General features: G+C 38.0%; 1 long non-coding RNA gene across 1 annotated transcript in view; it reads left to right on the forward strand.

Moving 5' to 3' along the window:
- The first annotated feature begins 4,960 nt into the window (after positions 1-4,960).
- LOC146379481 (uncharacterized) overlaps positions 4,961-19,382 on the forward strand; it is a 70,483-nt gene continuing 56,061 nt past the window's right edge. The window contains exons 1-2 of the long non-coding RNA XR_014801437.1: positions 4,961-5,064; positions 8,804-8,887. This is a non-coding gene — a long non-coding RNA (uncharacterized LOC146379481). The remainder of the gene's footprint in view (positions 5,065-8,803; positions 8,888-19,382) is intronic.

Raw genomic sequence — 19,382 nt, forward strand, 5'->3', positions numbered from 1 at the left:
TCACACTCTAATTAGGCAGTAGGCTGGCAGGAGAATGCTGTGATTACTCCACGAGTTACTCGAAGAGTTAAGTAGTACCCTGAAGGTGAGGCAGTGGCCTCTTCTCTCCTGTGCAAATAGGTGGAGGGATTGTTAGGGCTGTTAAGAGTGTATGTGCGAAGGGGGAGGAGGTGTGTATCTGTGGCCAGGAGCTGTCTGATGGTCACCTCTGCAGCGTAAATAGTTATTCCTAAATAACACAAGGGCTAATCCAAGTTTGAGAGGTGGAAAAAAACAAGCCCAGAGTGCACAAAATGCCAGATTGCTTTTTGGAGAAGTCGGAAGGGTGAATTTGTGTGTTTGGGATACATTTAACACGCACACGCACACACACACACACACACACACACACACACACACACACACACACACACACACCAAGCATTGCACATTTTATATTTATTGTCTTTTTTTGCTCTTGCCAAGCCCACAAAAAAACAGAAAGAAAAGAAAAAGCTCACATTTTTGTGTTTTTCTCTTCACTGTGGCCTTTTCAGCAGTGACGCTCAACAAAGGCCCCATCCCTGATGATCATAGTAAAGCAGTGCTGGTTGCATTAAGGCCCATTTCCGCTGAGCGAGGCTTATAGAAGTGCTTTTGCACCACGTGCAGTCCAGACTCTGTAGAATCAATCAGGAAGGTCTTGCAAGCTTGACGCCAGGCTGCTCGATGGGATGGAAAACCTTTTGTAACATCACAGCCGACCTTCTAACTCAGAGCAGAGCTGGAGAATCTGCCGGCATGTCAACAAGCTAAACACCCAAACAGCCAGCCTGCCCAGATGCTCAGACGGACACACGGCAGCCTGTTATACACACTCTCAGCAAGCAATGCCGAGGTATTTACTGCATAAAGTTTCCACTACTGTGGATATATCCTCTTCAAAACATTTAAGTGGACAAGGATGAAGTCATCCTCTCATCACTAGGGTTATTATAAGGAATGGATGCTTCCCAGTTGCCTTTCCCCCCCTTTGAAGAAGTCCCCCTTGAAGTGTGTTGAAAACACAGATGTCACAGTTTCCAATCGGCAGTGAAATTAGTGATGTTTTGATTACACTGGGCTTGGAGATTACTAACATAAACAGGTCTGGTGCATAGATCATCTTTTCAAGAGGAGGCATCATTCCCTTTTTCCACTCTGTCCAAACTCGGCAGCTCTCTCGGGCTTAGTGCTGATGAGAATCGGACGTCCAGCTTCCAGTTTTTCATCTGAGCATAAACTTAATGCTGACTAAGTGATATTTCCTTTTGTTGTAATGTTTCACTGGCTAAACTAAAACCGGCTGACCTGGAGAGCCTTACTCAGCACCAGAGTGACAGAGTTTCACTTCTTTATTATATAAAGTATAAGATTTACTCATCTTATTTCATTCATGCTTTTTATATCTGACAGACTGACTTCAATAACAAATTAGTACTGTAAAACAAAAATCTGAAAATGATCAGCTGAATACATGTGTTTGTTTTTTAGCTACAATAATAAAATTACATTTAATTTCTATTGCACCAAATTACAACAGCAGTTGCCTTAAGGTACTTTATATTGTAAGGTAGAAATCCTACAGAGAAAGCCCCAACAATCAGACGACCTTCTTGAGCAAGCACTTGATGACAGTGAGGAGGAAAAACTCCCTTTTAACAGGAAGAAACCTCCGGTAGAATTCAATTCAATTCAATAAAACTTTATTGATCTTGAAGGTTGACCCCAAAGGAACCGGGCTCAGGGAGGAGCAGCCATCTGCCGAGGGGAGGAAGACAGGACAAAATCAAAGCTGAATTGAGTTATTGTGCATGTTGATTGGATGACATAGCTGCAACAGGTTAGCTGCGTGAACCCCATTTTCCAGTATTTGGAGTAATATCTGTGGAGCCAAAAGAATTTAGCAGCCGACCACACTGACCTAATTTCCTTCAACTGACCTGACACCATAATTTCAGCTATGAAACGGAATAATTCTGTGTGTTCTATGCATAAATTGTTAAATTATAAATTATATAAAAGACAGATAGAGCTTCCAGGTCTGAAAAGCAAAGTCAAGCGGAGCCACGGAGAATTCAGGGTATACTGATTATGTACATTGTTACTGACAAGTTACCACAATATAAGCGTGTATTATCCCTCTGTAAACACTCGATGTAAGGCTTCACTAAACAATGGAAGCCATTATAGTCCATCCTTTATTTCCAGTTTATAGGTCTAAGTTGGCATTCGATTCCAGCTGCTCAAATACAAAACAAAACAAAAAACTTCACGCAGTAGCTGCACATCTCTCGGTGCTCTCTTATTACATTTTATTCATCAAGCCAGCTGAAAGTTGAGAAACGTGCAGTAGCAGCATTGACACAAGAGATCATCAGCATCCAGCAGGAGTTCATGTCCAGAGGCAAAGAGTCTTAAACAATAAGCCATCGCCATGTTCTGGACGATAAGATGTTAAGCCTCAGATATTTGTTCCACAATGAGGCTTCCATATCTGTTTATCCTTCCAATCCACGTGCACCATAAATGATAAAAACTAATCCAGAGGAGCAGGCCTGTTTTTTATTCAGGAACACCTTGGGCTACAATGGACCAGTGGTGCTATAATATCTATGTTATCCCAAATGGGATTAACATACTGATTTCACTCACTGAGGGAGTTTCTCTATGTCTGCCTGTTGCTGTGTATGCTATTTAATTTGATAATGATTTAAAACAGGTAGAGAATTTGTGCTTTTTAATATCAGCTACACGAAAAAAATCCTATTTTTCCCCCGTTTTCAGTTTTGATAGATTGTTTTATTTACTATCTCTTTCTTCAACATCTGGATTCTGGCCTCTGGAGCAGCACACAGCACTGAAAAAGCTTAGCTGTGGACGAGATCTGAGATTTATGGCGGTGGCTTATAGCACTCTGCTGTGTTTGGGATAGCGTTGTCCTGCTTCGTCCCACTAAGTTCGCTGTACTCTCACCCGCTTTCACTCCAGGCTCTGGCTCATCGAGGAAAACTGTCCGCCCACTTTTCCCCCTCTCCCTCTGCTTCTGTCACCAGCGAGGGACAATAAAAACCTCGAGGTCATGTGGCTGCTCTGGTTACAGGGTTTTGACTGTTGGATTTGCAGGAAAGTGGCTGAACTTTGGTGCTTCACATTCAGATGATTTAACTGATTTTTGATGGGTTTTCTCACCATGGCAGTTCATTTGCTTGACAGAATAAACCTCAAGTATTTAATTTACTTGTCCACTTTTGTGTAGCAGAAATAAGTTGAACACAGTGCCAACTTATCATCGCCTCTAAAATTGATGTGATGAACTACTTTACAAAATAAACTATTAGAGAAAACCACGATTGCTCATTTAGAGCCCTGCATTTGGGCAATCTGATATTCATTCTCTCACTACCAACTTATGTAGGAAGCATAGCCATCACCATCTTGGTTTTTAAAACCGGCTGTGACGAGTGACAGGCTGATCTGACTGAAAACACTGCACACTTGGATGGTAGTGACTTGTAAAGCATACTCTACTTTATCCTCCTTTTTGACTCAAATGGAAACCACAATTTAGAAATGAATACCATCATGTGTTCAACTAAATCGAGGGAGGGTGCAATCTTTTTATTTTTATTTTTATAAATATCTGTATAATCTGGCTTCTTTTTGCAACCACAGGAGTTGCTGCCTGCTGACAAATTGGAGAGAATGCAGATTTAAGCCAAATGTGTATTGCTTTTACTTTTCAAACCCAGAATCCTCATCCATGTTTTCATTTCAGTCAGTGTTGAAATATATATCTTTAGCTGCTAAAAACTCCACATTCATCTGTTATGTGCCTCATTTGAGTATACAGTGGGGCTTTTAGAGCTTTTATTCTGAAAAATGCTGCTTCTGTGAGGCTTTGCTTGGGTGAAGTTGCCAAGAAGTTGTTGAACAGTGAGTACAATAAGAAGTGCCAAAATCACAGTTCGTGGAATGGCCACTTGAGGCTGGCTCCCATGCTAAAACATTTGCAGCACGACACATTAAACATGTTTTTAATCTGGTAGAAAAACAGATTTTTGTTTTAATAGCTACTTCATCCCTTTGAAACCACAGTAGTATGGAAGCAAAGGTGTTTTTATGACCTGTCCATTTAAAATGTGTTAATCCAATTCAAGTTTGCATTATTAGGGCTGTGGCCGCTTTGATTGACAGTTGGATACCAGGACAGGTGAGTATAGCTGGTAGATGTCTGCTGAGCTTCAAGCCCTTTTACAGCATTTTTTATGTAATTATTTCAGGAACAATGTGGCCGACCATGCGGTACTCTAAGGAGCCTGTATATTAAGACTTTTTAGCAGACATCCTTCTGTTTGCCATGAATTCACACAGTCAATGCCAACTTTCTATGGCACTTAGCATTAGCTGATAACTCCATAACAGCAGTCCACTCTGTTGTCCATATATGGTCACCTCAGGTGCAACCCCCCCTCCCCCAAACAAATCAAAAACATAACTAATAAATAAAGAAAATAAAATTAGGAAAACCCCTTAAAAGGAGTTTGCAAACCAGTGCGTGACTTTGGCCATCTTTTATATACAGTTTATGTGATAGCGCCTTCAACCGCTCAGTTTTTGCACAGAAAATGACAACAAATACAAGATTACAAACAGTATAGTATTTCATACCTTTGTGTACTGTCAGCTGCTCGATGTTCCAGTTATCAGTAATGCCAGGATCAGATAACACAGTTTTAAAACACTAAACTATTTGGAAATCGGGCCAGGTCACACATGTAAGGAGAAACTTGACAGATATTCTACTGTCACTCAAAGTGACTTTGGCAATAATAGAATAACATCCACACTGCAGGAAATTATAATCGTCATCTTGTCAGAGGACAACACGCACGACCTCACGTGATGTCATGGGGGCGTAGATGTAAACAAAGATGGAGGCTGTGGTTGTAGCAGCATTACTTTGCAGTGAGGTGGAAAAACACAAGGTTAAACTGACAACAAAGTGGTTGGATAGACACTGTCAGCAAAAGTTGTCTATTCAAGGTAAGACTTTGACTGCCAACAGTATGGTCGCTTATATTCCCTTTTATATTATGGGTCTCAGATTTGTCTTTGTCGCGGCTGATACTATCAGCATGCCAGCAAGCAGTTTGGGAGGTTACCAGATAATCTGGGATGACCACTGGCACTCTCAGAATAGAAATTAGCCTACTTTAATGTAGCCTTATTGTGGTATAAAGGCTTCCCAGTGGGGTGGTGCACACTGTGGTCATACCCATATCAGAGGTTAGTTATTTGTGCAACTGTGTTTTTCAAAAAAGTTTTAGTTTACTGGTTGAAATGGACTGGCATACATGTCATTTTTCTACTTTTAGTGACCACGAGTCCAGGAGGGCAAGGTTCTAACCTCAGTGTGTGGTGAAAGTGTCAACTTCTGCTCCACTGTACCACATATATGCCAGAATGTTAAAACATAAACAAGGAAACATTCAAACTTCGTTAAATTAAATTTTACATCATTTTGTACGTTTTCCTCATATTGCACATTAAAGGAAAAATTGTGTTAGTACCTTTTACTGCTTAAAAATATACACAGCCTCCTTGGAGTCCAGTGACTCATGAGAGTGTAAAGGCCAGTGTCGGAAATCTAATTAGGGGTGGATTGTTGCTAAATGTTAAATCCAAAACTCTCATAATCTGAGCCTGGCATTGTGCAACAAGGCCAATGCATTAAAAAAAATCATAGCTTTTATATAGAAGCATATTTCTTAAACTTGAGTTCTATTTTAATGAAGTATTTTTTATATAGAAACCTCACAAACAGTTTTTAAACCACTAACACGCTGAAAGAGAATTTGTTTTAAAGAGAATGAACTCTGTTGTGCATCATGCACAATATTAGCAAAAATTCTTTTTGGCCATCTCAAAAAAATTCAGTTTAAACATAATGGAAGTGTAATTGACGGGTATTTTCTAAATAAGTTGTTTTTGGCTTTAGTCAAAGAGCCCGAAGCTTGCTCAGCTTGATGATGGATTTTTCTGGAACACTGAAGCAGCTAATGTTCAGTCTTGCTTTGTATTTGAGTCATACGGCAGAAAAATGTTCATAGCATGATTCGCTGTTTCACGTTGTGCATCTCTGCAAATACTCCTCCAGCTTACTGTACCTGGCCACGTGAAGTAACGATACATGGAGAATGAGAACTGTTAAAAGAGACAGCTCCAGCCTCTGCACCATGCCTATATAAACCTACTGACAGCAGGCTGGAAAAACAACTTGGCTAAGAAAGAGAATAGAAAGTAGAGGAGAGTTAATGAGGAAAAAGAGAGAGAGTGTGACCCACCCAGGTTTTGACCTATAGCTCTCTTTGTATTCCACTGACACAAAGATTTATTATGCAAACATCACCGGTCCCAAAAATACATATTGAAACAATTTTTGGGCAAACATGAAACAAAGTGAGCCTCCTGTGCTGTCACGGGAGTTTGCAGCTCAGTGTGGGCCGATGAGGCGGCAAAGAGAGCAGCAAGTGCATTAGTAGTCTCGCTTCACGAGCGCTGAAAAGGTATGCAGGCCGGGGCGACGTTGTGGGCCGTCACACAAGAGCGAAGGACTGTCAAAAGAGAAACAAAAAGGAGGGAGACATGATTGAGAGGCTGCCATGGACTCCCTGCCTGTTGGTGTACCTGCTTGCTCGGAGGAACCAGGCTGAGCAAAGCCGGAGAGTGTAAACAGTTATAAACACACTTCTGTGTGCATGTGCACAGACTGACACACACACATGCAAACTGAGATACTCGCACAGCTGCACGTTAACTCTTTCCCCCATAAAGATGGCATCTGATGACCTCGCCTGTGTGATGAGTTTTGCCTCTTCAATATATATCAATAAAGATGGCAGTTTCTGGGTTTTTTCCAAAGGTAGCTGCACAGGCAGGGACCACGCTCACTATGCAAACTCAGTCATTTTGTTGTATAAGCAGGCCTGAAACAGCTCAGTTCAGAAAAGAGCTTCAAGGCTTACTCCTAGTTGAGCTCCAAGGGGTAAAGGTTTAAGTGCATGGACCCACAGATATATGGATAACTGCAGCTTTGAGCTCATTTACTGACTAGGCTGTATGCTAATTTATACATCTGAATCCAAATGTTCCTGTACTCGCTCTGCCAGTAGGGTGAGGAACATTTTTCAAAGACAAGTTTGTCCAGCTACGGCAGAATAGAAAAGACAAACTGGCCAAAGCGTCATATAAGTAAACACAGTTCTCACGGGATGTTCGGCATCATGTCATGACTCACTGCAAATCTTTGCATAGTTCTTTGGACAGAGAACTATGTAAACTATCATATGCTACTAGAATAGCTTTGGCCATTGTGGACCACATATGGACCTCACCCCATGAGAGAGATGTCTCTTTACAACTACATGTCAAAACATTGCAGGGGGTTAATTAAGGTAGCCCAGGTGTCCTTATGTCCCATGATGCTCCCAGATCAGATTGGGTGTCTTATAATCTTGTGTTATTTCAGTCTCATGGTGAAGATAGGTATTTGATTCAGTTTTATTCATGATGTGCCAGATCACAACAAGTCACCTCAAAGCACTTTATATTATCAGGTAAAGACCGTCAAATAATATAGAAAAAACTCCAGCAATCAGATGAGTAAACACTTGGCGACAGTGGGAAGGAAGAAACCTCTAGCAGAACTAGGCTCAGAGTTCTGCCAGACCGCGTGATGCTAATTCTGAAATTTTCTTCGCTGAGATGGTGTGAGGAGAGATCTCAGTGATTAATAATTTGGATCAAATGAAGTGAATGTGTAAAAAAAAACCTGATCACAAACCACTTTAGAGCTTTTCTGCTAATTCAGTTTCTTTGCACCTTTGTCACGCTGAGTAATGCACAGGACATTATCATTCTCAGGTGGCTGCAGTGACTTCCTGTGTTCTTGTCATGTCAAATAACCAAGATTTTTCATCTTTAAAGAATTTCTTTAATGTGAAAATATTGATGATATGTTTAGGAATATTTACCTTCTGATTAATGGACAAAATCTTTAAAGCTTAACTTTAAAGAATAGCCTTCCATTTGTTAGATATCCCGCTTTTTATGGGTTTGGTCTGTTTTGTACTTGAAATATGATAATAGCATTACCTGCTACGGCACTGCCACATTAAAGGTGCCGACATTTACTTGGTTAAGCAGTAAATATTGCAAATGACTCCTCCTGCACCGGTAAAAATGAGTCTGCCAGTCATCCATATGGTGCACTGACTTACACCTCAGCCTTTAGAGAGCTGATAACAAACCCTGAATTGACCACAGCATCGCCTTGCGGATTTAATTTCTTTCTGAGATGCCAATACATAAATATCACATCCTGCACATTAGCCAGAGGTGCTGACATGTTCTTGGCGAGGTTTGAACTTCTCTGCAGCGAGTAAACGTTGCAAACTGAACAAGAGGTTGAATCCGCCTCTTTCATATTTGCTCTGGAGCCTCAGTGATGTTTGTCCATCAACAAAAGGTCAACCACATATTTAATTTCTCTGAAAGTACCGCACTCCCCATTCATCTCAATATAATAGGTGGTGGACCTGAGAAAATCATGGACTGAATGCATTTAAGCAGATATTTACATGAACACACGCAGATGCTACTCCACCTCAGGCCTCCCTCGGAAAAAAAAAAGAAGAAAAAAACGAAAAGTGATGTATGTGTTTTTCAGAAAGGACACATGGGTGAAACTCAACATGCCTCCATTCTTGTCTCGTTTTCTCAGGGTGAAAGGTATTCAGGAGGGAGAGGACAACGTCTCCCCGCTGGACAATTTACTGCCCTTCTCTGGGAATTCTACATGATCCAGGTATGGGAATGGAGAGTGGGAATAGCTGGAGCAGTGAACTCACTCTGGCAGTTTTATCTTGATTGCCAGATAAAACAGTATCTGGTGTTTTAAAGTCCTACACGAGAGTCTTTAGCAAGAAGCACTTTAGCTCCTTCTCACGTTCTGGTTTCTGATAAAAATCACAAAAACACTGTCATTAAAAAGGCCAAGAAAGGTGCAGGGAGGCTGGAGATTCCTTAGAAGACTTCTATTTAAAGCAGCAACATATTTGTGGAGAAATAAAAACCTTTCTTAGTTCATCAATCAAAGACTCAAACGCTGATCCTTTACTCTGTGAAAGCAGTATATGTCTGGCTGTTCTCTTTGTAAAGTGTTTTGATTATGAGGGATAAAACTGATCCTTTATAAATATTAAGGCGTATGAAACAGCACCACAATCACTTCTTTGGTGATTAAAATTTGCTGTACTTCTTGATTTTTAGGCACAAATGTTGTGTAAAACATTCATCCTTTAATGGGTTTCTCTGTATTTTGCCCTCGTTCTTTCCCATGCTCACCGCCGAGCCAGATGCACAAACACAGGTATAGATCAACACAGGTATATACATGCGCTAATACCAGCACATACACACAGTAGCCTGACCCAGCAGCCCAGGTTAAATAGGGAGGAGGAGTAGGAGGATGAACTGCTGGGACTCTGGTTATCTTCAGTCGGTAAAATGCATTTTCCCAGAGCAGCACACGCAACAGCAGATTCACATGGCTGCCTGTGTGACGCAGAGTTCAGCTCTTCTTTCGCTCTGTTAGTTTTATCTGATCATGAAGATTCCAATAAAAAATAACCTATGACCCCTGTGCTGCACCGTGCATACTATACATTTAAATAAACCAAGCATGTGCAGACACCAAGCTGAGCAGATGAGCAGATTTTAATATGTTGAAATGCAAAAATGTCTCTAACAAAATAACAAAATGGGCCATTTTTTCACTTTCTCAGAGAGACACACTTTTATGTCTCCATTATGTATAAACATATTTTTGTTTCTTTTAAAAGAGTTACCACTAAACTAGACTTACCATGTCTCTGTTGTATGCTTATGTCCACTTACAGCTTATATCTATGCCATTCTGTGACAATATAATTTGAAATATAACCCTTGACCTTTGACTTTTTGCATCATCATCATTTTATCCTTGTGCTAGACTTTTTTTGTGAAAGCTTGTCAGTTAGATTATGAATCCTTATGCTACAGGCAAAAATGTGTTTTGTGAGATCGTTGTGTTCTTTGACATTTTACTACTAAACCCATCGTCATCTTTAAATCAAAGTGAACAGTCGTGTTAAATTTGAAGAAATTTCCTCAACATAGTCTTTTTCTAAATGCTTATGGTAGCACTTTCGATTAAGGATGGTCCGTCCGTCCATTAATCCATCCGTCAATCGATCAATCAATGCATAATCTGTGATTTATTGAAACGTGGAAAGGCAAAAGGCCAGTTTCTTGAAGGAAATCCAAAGCTCTTCTTTGGATGTTGGTTGCAATCCGATGGTGCTTGTCTGTGTTTATAATTTTACCCGTTTTCAACAAGATCCACCACTGGTTGAAATGTAGCCACAAACCATGACAGAGCCTTACGGATGATTTACAGATGGCTGTAGGCACTCACTGATGTAACTCTCTCCAGACTCCTCTGTACATATTGGTGACAATTTGAACATAAAATTAAGTAGCTTAAGTAAATGAAGTCCCACTTAAAAAAAAAGGTTCAAATATTTTTATGACATATCCTTGGCGATTTTAATTTGGTTTTGGTACTAACTGAGCAGGAAACAAGAGTGTTTAGATGTTTAGACGTCATAACATAACAGAGGGAGAAATGGATAAGAGTATAAAACTTAGCAAACCAATTCAGTTATGAGAGATGAAAATGACTAACATTAGCCACCATAAATGCCTGCTGATATCAGACTGGCTACATTTGTGGCAGTAAAAGATTGTGTTGTGTGTGTGTGTTTTAATCCTTTTTAAAATTTAAAAGGATTTACTTTTTAAAATGAAATCTATTCTAATCATTTTAAAGCAATTTGTCCATTCTTAGCTAGCTAAAAAAGTGTTAAATAATTAGGTGAGAAAACCTTTTCTTGCTGATCATTTATCTTTTAGCAGGGTCTTTGTACAAAATTTCTAAATACATTATTCATTCAGTTCACTCAGTTTGTTTTGGAACTATTAGCCTCTTCTTCCCTCTCTGTCCTTGTAGTCGTGGTTTTCCCCTTGTCTAACATCTGCTGTGCAAAAAAGAGCAAACCCGTTTCCAATGTTTAGTTGGAGGGAAAACACTAGAAACACACTCCAGTGATAAAACAGGTGTGGGTGGCTTTTGTTAGACTCTTGTCTTACGCTGCTCGACTTTATTCCCAAATGTTTTGAATTGTTTGGAAAGGCTGAAGTTGACAGGGATTTGCTGCCTGAGTGTGTGTGTGTCTGCATGTGTGTATGTGTGTTCATCTCTGTGCACTTAAAATAGCAGTGTATAATACACTTATCAAACAAAATGTCACTGTCCTAATGGCCTGGTTACTTGGTTTGATCAATATTTGTCAATTAGTGTGACGCATGTTCAGTTTCCATGTCGAAACTGACAAACATACAGGGTTTCGTGGCATTTTTAAACATGTTGCAATGCAAACGATGAAGATTGGTGATATGCTATTTTTGGTTTGAATTTATCGGAAAAGATTTTTACACAATTCAGCATTGCAATTAAAACCTTATTGTTGGGTAGGAAACACATTGAATCGACAATGTGCCATGCCAAATTCATATTATAGCATCTAAAAGTGCTTTATATATTTATATATTATATCTATTACAAATTCCCTGATTTCAATATGGATTTTAAGTTATTTTCTGACATTTGACTTTTATTACCAGCTTTGATTAAACAAGACCATTCAGAGCGACTCACACTGCCCAGAAAAATGGTTAATGCCTCAGCTGTTGTTCTGTCTTGTTAAAAATGTCTTCATTTTTTTGTTTTGTTGTAGCTTGTAAGATTAAACATCTTTGCCCCGATCTGCACAGTGAACATGATACTGGAACTGTTGATTCTCTTAGGAGTCATGTTAAGTATGTAAATCCAAGCCCTGAGGTATTTTGTATTTTAAAAAAACATTTACACATAAGTTAACTTGTTAACACAAGTCTGCAGGATAAAACGTGAAGCAGTCATGGCAGTCCTTTACGTAGATTCTGAGTGATTTTAGGTAGAGAGTCAGCTGACACCGCTACTTTCAGAGGAATCTGTGATATAATAATACGATTTCATTAGCTAGCTTTACAATAAATGTGAATATTTTGAATTATGATGTACTGTGCACAGACGCAGTGCTAAGCATCGTCTCTTTTCCGAACCATGTTGCACCAAATTAATGCATTATGAAAATGCAGGCCTACATTTAGAGCCATAGCCTAGTGGTGTTATGCTGATAGATGTGGGCATCATAGTGTATTATACTATATTGCATCCATCAGAATATGTGCAGCCACTACAATTTCAGTGTCCTTCTTTTCAAATCATAGCTGTATGAGCAATGGGGATTTATAGTAAAATATTTTTTCTGGTAGGTTCTTATTAGTAAAAATGTTGTAATGTTCTTTACACACTGAAGCTGTTAAATGATGAAAAACATAAAAACCTTTGCACTGCGTTTATATCCACTAACACAACTTTCTGCAAGTCTGCAGATTAACACGTAGGATGGCTGGAACATATTTTGTTCAAAAGTTTTACAATTGTAAATGCAATCAGTTGGAGAGCTGCGGAGCTCAATATGGCTGCTTTGTTACGTCACTTGCGAGGCATCTCATGTGTAGCACCTTAACAGTTTCAGTTGAGAGCTCTGTTTTCCTTCAGAGCTATGGATTGCATCAAGGTACGAAGTTAAAGGCTAGGCAGATGAGGTTTCAGACATGAATCGTAGACCCAGGCAGGGGCATTGGGAAGTTAGAACCACTGGCTGGAGCTCCTGACAGTGGGAGGAGGGTGTGATGGGAGAGGCTGAGAAGGGTGAGAGCTTTACTCAGGTAGGTCTGCCCAAACATGACTGCTTGTTTACCTGTCAGTTTGTTGCTTTTGTCTGGGCCTCCCACGAGAGACAAAAAAAAGGAGCTTTAGCTCTTTGCAAGCAGGACCACCAGTGTTGCCAATGTGTGTGCATTTTCCCCAATTGTGTAGTACAATTTCCTAAGAGTGTGCTCATGCTGAAATGATTGTCTATAAGTGTGCCCATCCATCTATACTTTCTCACGTGTTTCTGAGCGTGTAATTGTACACATAAGGTTTTTTTGAATGGCCTGTTACATGAATGCATATGAATTGCACATGCAAGGACAGCCCACAGCTCCTGTTGTGTTTGTTGCCGGGCGGATTTGTGTACAAACGTAAATACGTGTGACTAATGAGCTTTTAGGAGGAGCAGACAAAATATGCAGTAGAGGGCTGAGGAATTGGGTTTAGGGTTAGCATTGTGTGTTTGTGTGTCTGTGCTTTTTTGTTTCCATCTATATGCAATGTAAGTGTTGCAATTTGTCATTTAAGACATGCATTTATTATGAGGTCCTGCCTTTGAGTTATTGTCGCTGATGGTATATAGCAACATGAACACATAGTGGAAATAATGATCTAAATTGCATTCTTCTGGGAACTAATTGACATGAAAAAGGATAAATCAATCAATCAAAATTAACATCAGGTCCATCTTTTTTCTTTTTTAAAGCTTTTAAGAGACTTAGCTCATGCAAAACATAACATGTCCTTGGCCGGAAAAACACTGAAGAAGACATCCAGCCTTCACATCAAAAACCCATCTTTTAAAGTAGTTCATGAATAAGTGAAAAATTGTTTTGGTAATAAAACAACAAACAAATCCTTGTTCTGTTCATCTGCTATGATCAAATGTTAAGTTCTCCTTGCACACAATGGAAATTTAGACAGAAAAAAATCTATACTATATTAAATGCCGCAATATGTTTTAAGAAAAAAGTGATTAAAATGAATCTAATTATTTTAAATTATTAAAAAAATATTATTTTATTTTATTTTATTATTTTATCTATCATGTACAAGTAATTGACACATATTACAAGAACAAACTATTTCATTTCAGCTTTTAATGTAAAAATGTTGATCTTTTCTTTTTTGGAATAAAATTAATTGTAACTAAATGAAATACCTTTTTAAATTGAACTGGATATAAATCTGTGCTTTTCAAATTTAGTTTGTGAGTTGTGACAGCTTTGTACATATGGAAAAGAAATTTTCAGAACATAATAAATCAGAAATGCTTAAATTTTACACATATTTTTACTCAAAGGACTTATATGTAATAGTATGATTTACTCATTAAAGCAGGCATTTTTGCCTATAACACAATAGGAAAATTACAAGTAAGCAGAAATCATAATCCAACAGAGCCAGATGCAAGTCTTAAAAAACTATAAAACCACATAAACATGTATTACTGGAGATAAGATTATACATATATATACGTGTAATAATAATAACAATTGTGTTCTTGCCATATGACTTTTTTCACAGCACAAAAAGGGTGAAACCACATGTTTTTTAATGGTGACAATATCTGTGAGCTTATATGCATAACCTTTAAAATGTTTTCATCTGACTGGTATCCAGTCATATCCAGAAATCAAAACTGGACACTATGACACATGCAAGCCTTATAAAACCTTAAACATTTATTACTGGTGTGAATATTAAATTAGTATAAAAAAAAAATATTTCTAGTTCAACAAGCTCAATGTAATGTTTGTTTAAAAAAAAAAATCTGTTCTTGACATTTAATGTTTTCCACGGCATAAAAACATTTTTTTAATGTCTGCAATACCAGTGAGCTTACACGCACAGCCCTTAAAACGGCTTCATTTAAAAGGAATCCAGTTATTTACACTTGTTCTTTTCCTGCTATGACGAATCAAAATTTCTGCAGTAAAAAAAAGTGGTATTATTCCACAGAGACTTTTTGTTTTGTCGTTACGTATGCTGTAGGCTCAGCAACATTCAAACGAGATCATCGCTAAAAGTTCCATGAGCAGTGTTCAATGGGATGCTGAGTACTGCTTTTAAATGGGGAAATAATGTTGAAGACATTACTGATCGGAAACCCCCTAATTGGTTACATTTTGTTCTCAACAGTTTGGTCAAAGGTTATTATTTGAACTATACATAAAAAAAACCCCGAAAAAAACAAAGGTTTAAAGAACTTTTGCAGCTCCTTATGTGACTTAGTTTGTGGATCCAGCGTCATTTTCTTAAAAGAACAAAATTTGGTTTAAACTTTTTAAGATTTTTTAAGTAGAATTATGAATATGAAAATCAGCTATTCCAATATAAAAATTACTAATGTACTAAAAGTATTTGCTGGAAAAATAAATTTAAGCATACGTATATGGCTCATTAAAAAGCTATGGGGCTAAAAATAATACAGTCTTTCTGGTGATTAATAAATAATCTGTGGTCTTAAAAACAATTTATATAACAAAAATCATGATATCTGTGTTTGCTTATGGTCGAACTCTTCTGGGTTTACCCTGTATAAAGTCTTTCCTGATTCATTTCAGCAGAATCCAGTGGTTTCAACGCACCTCTTTCCCAAGATCCATGGAAACCACAAAGTTGCTAAATGTTTTTTATATAAATAAGAGACAACGACAAAATTTTCACAATGCATCTTCTGAAGTGACGTAAGGGCTCTTTTCAAAAGGGGGAAATAACCCTTAAACTGAAACGGCGCTTTCAATTCTAAGAGGTAAAACATTAAACAAGTTTTCTTGCAAAATTGAGCAGCAGTTCAAAGGGATTGCAACAGTGTTGGATCCATTTTCATGTGTTCGGTGCTTGTGCTTAACTGTGTGTATCTTAAGGCTTTAGCTGCTGTCTGTGTGTGTGTGTGTCTGTGTGTTGTGAATATGCGTTTGACAGAGTGTCTACCTGTGTGGCAGTAGGTAAGCCCAGTAATCTCTGTTTGTCTCAGTCTGAGAAGTATAATGCTGTGACTCATTCCTAGAGCGGGTGTGCTAAAACCCAAAGCACTCGATCTATCATTGAAATCAACAGTCGCCACTGTAATTTACTAAACTAATCCTCAAATGCCAAATTAATATGTTAAGTATAGGTGTGATTAAATGATGTGAAAGATGAATGTAGACTGCTAATGTTCAGCCAGTGTTCCCATCTGTGGTGAGTGAGGATGAGTTAAATGTTATAATCCCAGAGATCTTTGCTTTTTCTTTCATTCGGGCCTGTGTCTGTGATGCTGTGTGTCCTCTTTTTTGAAATGGAATGTATATTGTTGAACGGTTGGAATTCTTTCCTCTTCGGCATTGATAGTTGTTGTTGGCAGCAGCTCTAAAAGCTGTTGTCTACACTGAGCTTAAATCTGAATTTTGGAGGCACTCATCTGACATTGCTTTCTGTCTTTGGGTTCAGTGTTTTTGATATCTGCACTTTACAAGCTCTTATTCAGTCTCATGGCTTTTGGAAGTCCTCTTATGTGCATGTGAGAAATGCCACGTACACAAGCAAGCAGGCATAAATCGCAAGAAACAGTGCCATGGATTTTCACTATATGTAACAAATACATGTCCAGAGGTTATTAGTTTATTTCAATTGTGAACATAGAGACTCAGATCTTCTTGTTTAGGTGTGGTAAACATGAACATGTGGCAACATCTGCAAATAGCAGTTGTTAAATATCATACTGATTTAATCCACAGTTGTGGCTCAAGAACAGTCGTTCAGATACAGATAGTCAACCAATCTATTGCTCTGATCCAGACTAGATTATATCTGAAATCATCAAATAGACTGACAATATTTAATTCTATTTATTTATTTATTTATTTTTCATTTAAATTTCCTTGAAAACAACTTTATTGACTTTGAGGGTCCTGATGCATTAACTCTTGGGTCAGAATGAAAAGGTTCTGCAATGGCCCTCTTTTGATGTTAATTTAAAAAAAACCCCAAAAACTACAGTTTGTTTTTAGCAAAGCAGCACAGTCATAGTTTTGCGACTGAAAGATATGGGCACAGATATTTTTCTGACTGACCTTATTACATATACTCGCTGGTCACTTCATAAGGTGTACATGTCAAACAGCTCATTAACTCTAATATCTAATCAGCCAATCACATAGCAGCAACTCATTGTATTTAGGCTTGTAGGCATGTTGGAGATGACCAGCTGAAGTTCAAATCAAGTTTCCAAACGGGGAAGGACAGTGATTAAAGTGACTTTGTTGTTGTTGGTGTCAAATAGGCTGGTCTGAGTATTTGAGAAAGTGCTGAAAAAAACTGAGAAAAACAAAAAATATGCAGTGAGCAGCAGTTCTGTGGGAGAAAATGCCAGAGATCTTTATCCTCTGGAGTATGTGCATCAGACTGTTTTGATGTTAACTCAAATAACCACTTGTAGCAAATAAGGTGTGCAGAAGAGCATCTCTTAACACACAGCACATTAAACCTTGAAACGATCTACAGCTGCAGAAGACCACAGTGGTTGCCACTCCTGTCAGGTCAGAATAGGAAACTGAGGCTACAGTTCAAACAGGCTTACCACTGGATAGTAGAAGGTTTAAAAAATGTTTCCCGCTTTGATGAGTTTTGATTTTACAGTCAGACAGAAAGGAACACACCGTTGAGGTGTTTTGGCTTTAATCACAACCTTTAAGCAAATTAAGCAGGACTTGTTTATGATTGGCCATTTTGCTATTTAGATGACATTTATCAACATGCATATATAAATAACACAGATTCTGGTTTATTAAGGGTAATGTATGGGGTGCCACAGGGTTATGTATTTGGACCATTGTTGTTTGCATTATTTGTTTTCCAGGTTTCTGAAGTGTATTTTATTTGCTCATGACCCAACTGTTTTGTTGCTGGGAAAATTGAAACACCTTGGAAATCAGTAGGTCTACTGATTGTTTAAAAATGGCTTGAGTCTAATAAATTGTCCCTTTGTCTTGGAAAAGGGAAAATAAATTAATGAAAATGAAAATGAACAAAGCTGAAAGTTCTTTAACCTGAATTTGTGGGAGTTAGTGTTGATAACAAATCTAACAGAAATTGCATATAAGTTATGCCAAAGCTAAAATGCCTAAACCTATTCCAGTACTGTACAAAGTGAAAATTCTTATGTCAAAAATTACTTCACGTATTGTTCCATATATGACTTACTGTTTACTGTGGACTTACTGAGGTGTGTGGAAACACAAGACAAACATCAAGTTTTGCCAAAAATCCATAAGAATGATAACAAAAAAACCTATCAAGAGTCAACAAATCCATTATTTATTCAGTTAAATATACTGAAACTTAAAGATTTTGTAGATCATAATCCAAATTATATACAAAGCATATAATAGACAGTCACCACTTAATATCAACAAGCTGTTCAAAATCATAATGAAAGCAAATCAATAGGAAATTGTATTTTTGAATACCCCGAGGTTGGCATCAATTAGAAGTGTCATTCTGTTACTGGGGTTAAACTTTAGGACTGTCATCCTGAAGAAATTGACATTTGCAGCACACTGAAACTGTTTCAAAAAATTATTTAAAATAACATAATTATTCAGTATTGTGATAAATGTTTACTCTAAGGATATTCTTGATACAAAGAGGTTATCTATACCCAGATTTAAAGATATAGTTCATTTAATTTCTTTAACGTTACGTGATGATTGTTGTATTGGGCTCGGTGTTATATAAGCTGTAGCTTCGCCCTTTTGGTGTGTTATTTACTTTATTTTTCATCATTGAATTTCTTGTGATGCAAGTCAACTGAATAAAGATAATAAATCGATCTCAATCTCAAAATGCTAAAGATGCTAAAAATGACAGCATCAACACAGCGTTTAATCTGTTATTAGACTCAATTGGCTTCTCTCAAAATATATATAAAAAAAACCCCACCCACCACTTTAATCACACTCTAGATCTTGTTTTAACATATGGCATAGAAACGGAACATTTGGCAGTGTTTACTGAAAACCCTCTCCTGTCTGATCATTTCCTAGTAACATTTACATTTACAATAATTGATTACACATCAGTGGGGAGTAGACTTCATCACAGTAGATGTCTTTCTGAAAGTGCTGTAACAAAGTTTAAGAATATAATCCACCCACTATTGTCATCTTAGATGCTTTGTATCAACACAGAGCAGCTACCTGAACACTACTCCAACAGAGGTTGATTCTCTTGTTAATAATTTTGCCTCTTCACTACGTACGACTCTGGATACTGTAGCTCCTGTGAAAAATAAGGCCTCAAATCAGAAGTACCTGACTCCGTGGTATAATTCTCAAACATGTAGCCTAAAGCAGATAACTCGTAAGCTGGAGAGGAAATGGTGTGTCACAAATTTAGAAGATAATTTAGCCTGGAGAAATAGTGTGATGCTTTATAAGAAAGCCCTCCGCAAAGC

Source organism: Perissodus microlepis, chromosome 10 (genome assembly GCF_051167445.1).
Source record: "Perissodus microlepis isolate ML-2025 ecotype Zambia chromosome 10, ASM5116744v1, whole genome shotgun sequence".
NCBI lineage: Eukaryota > Metazoa > Chordata > Actinopteri > Cichliformes > Cichlidae > Perissodus > Perissodus microlepis.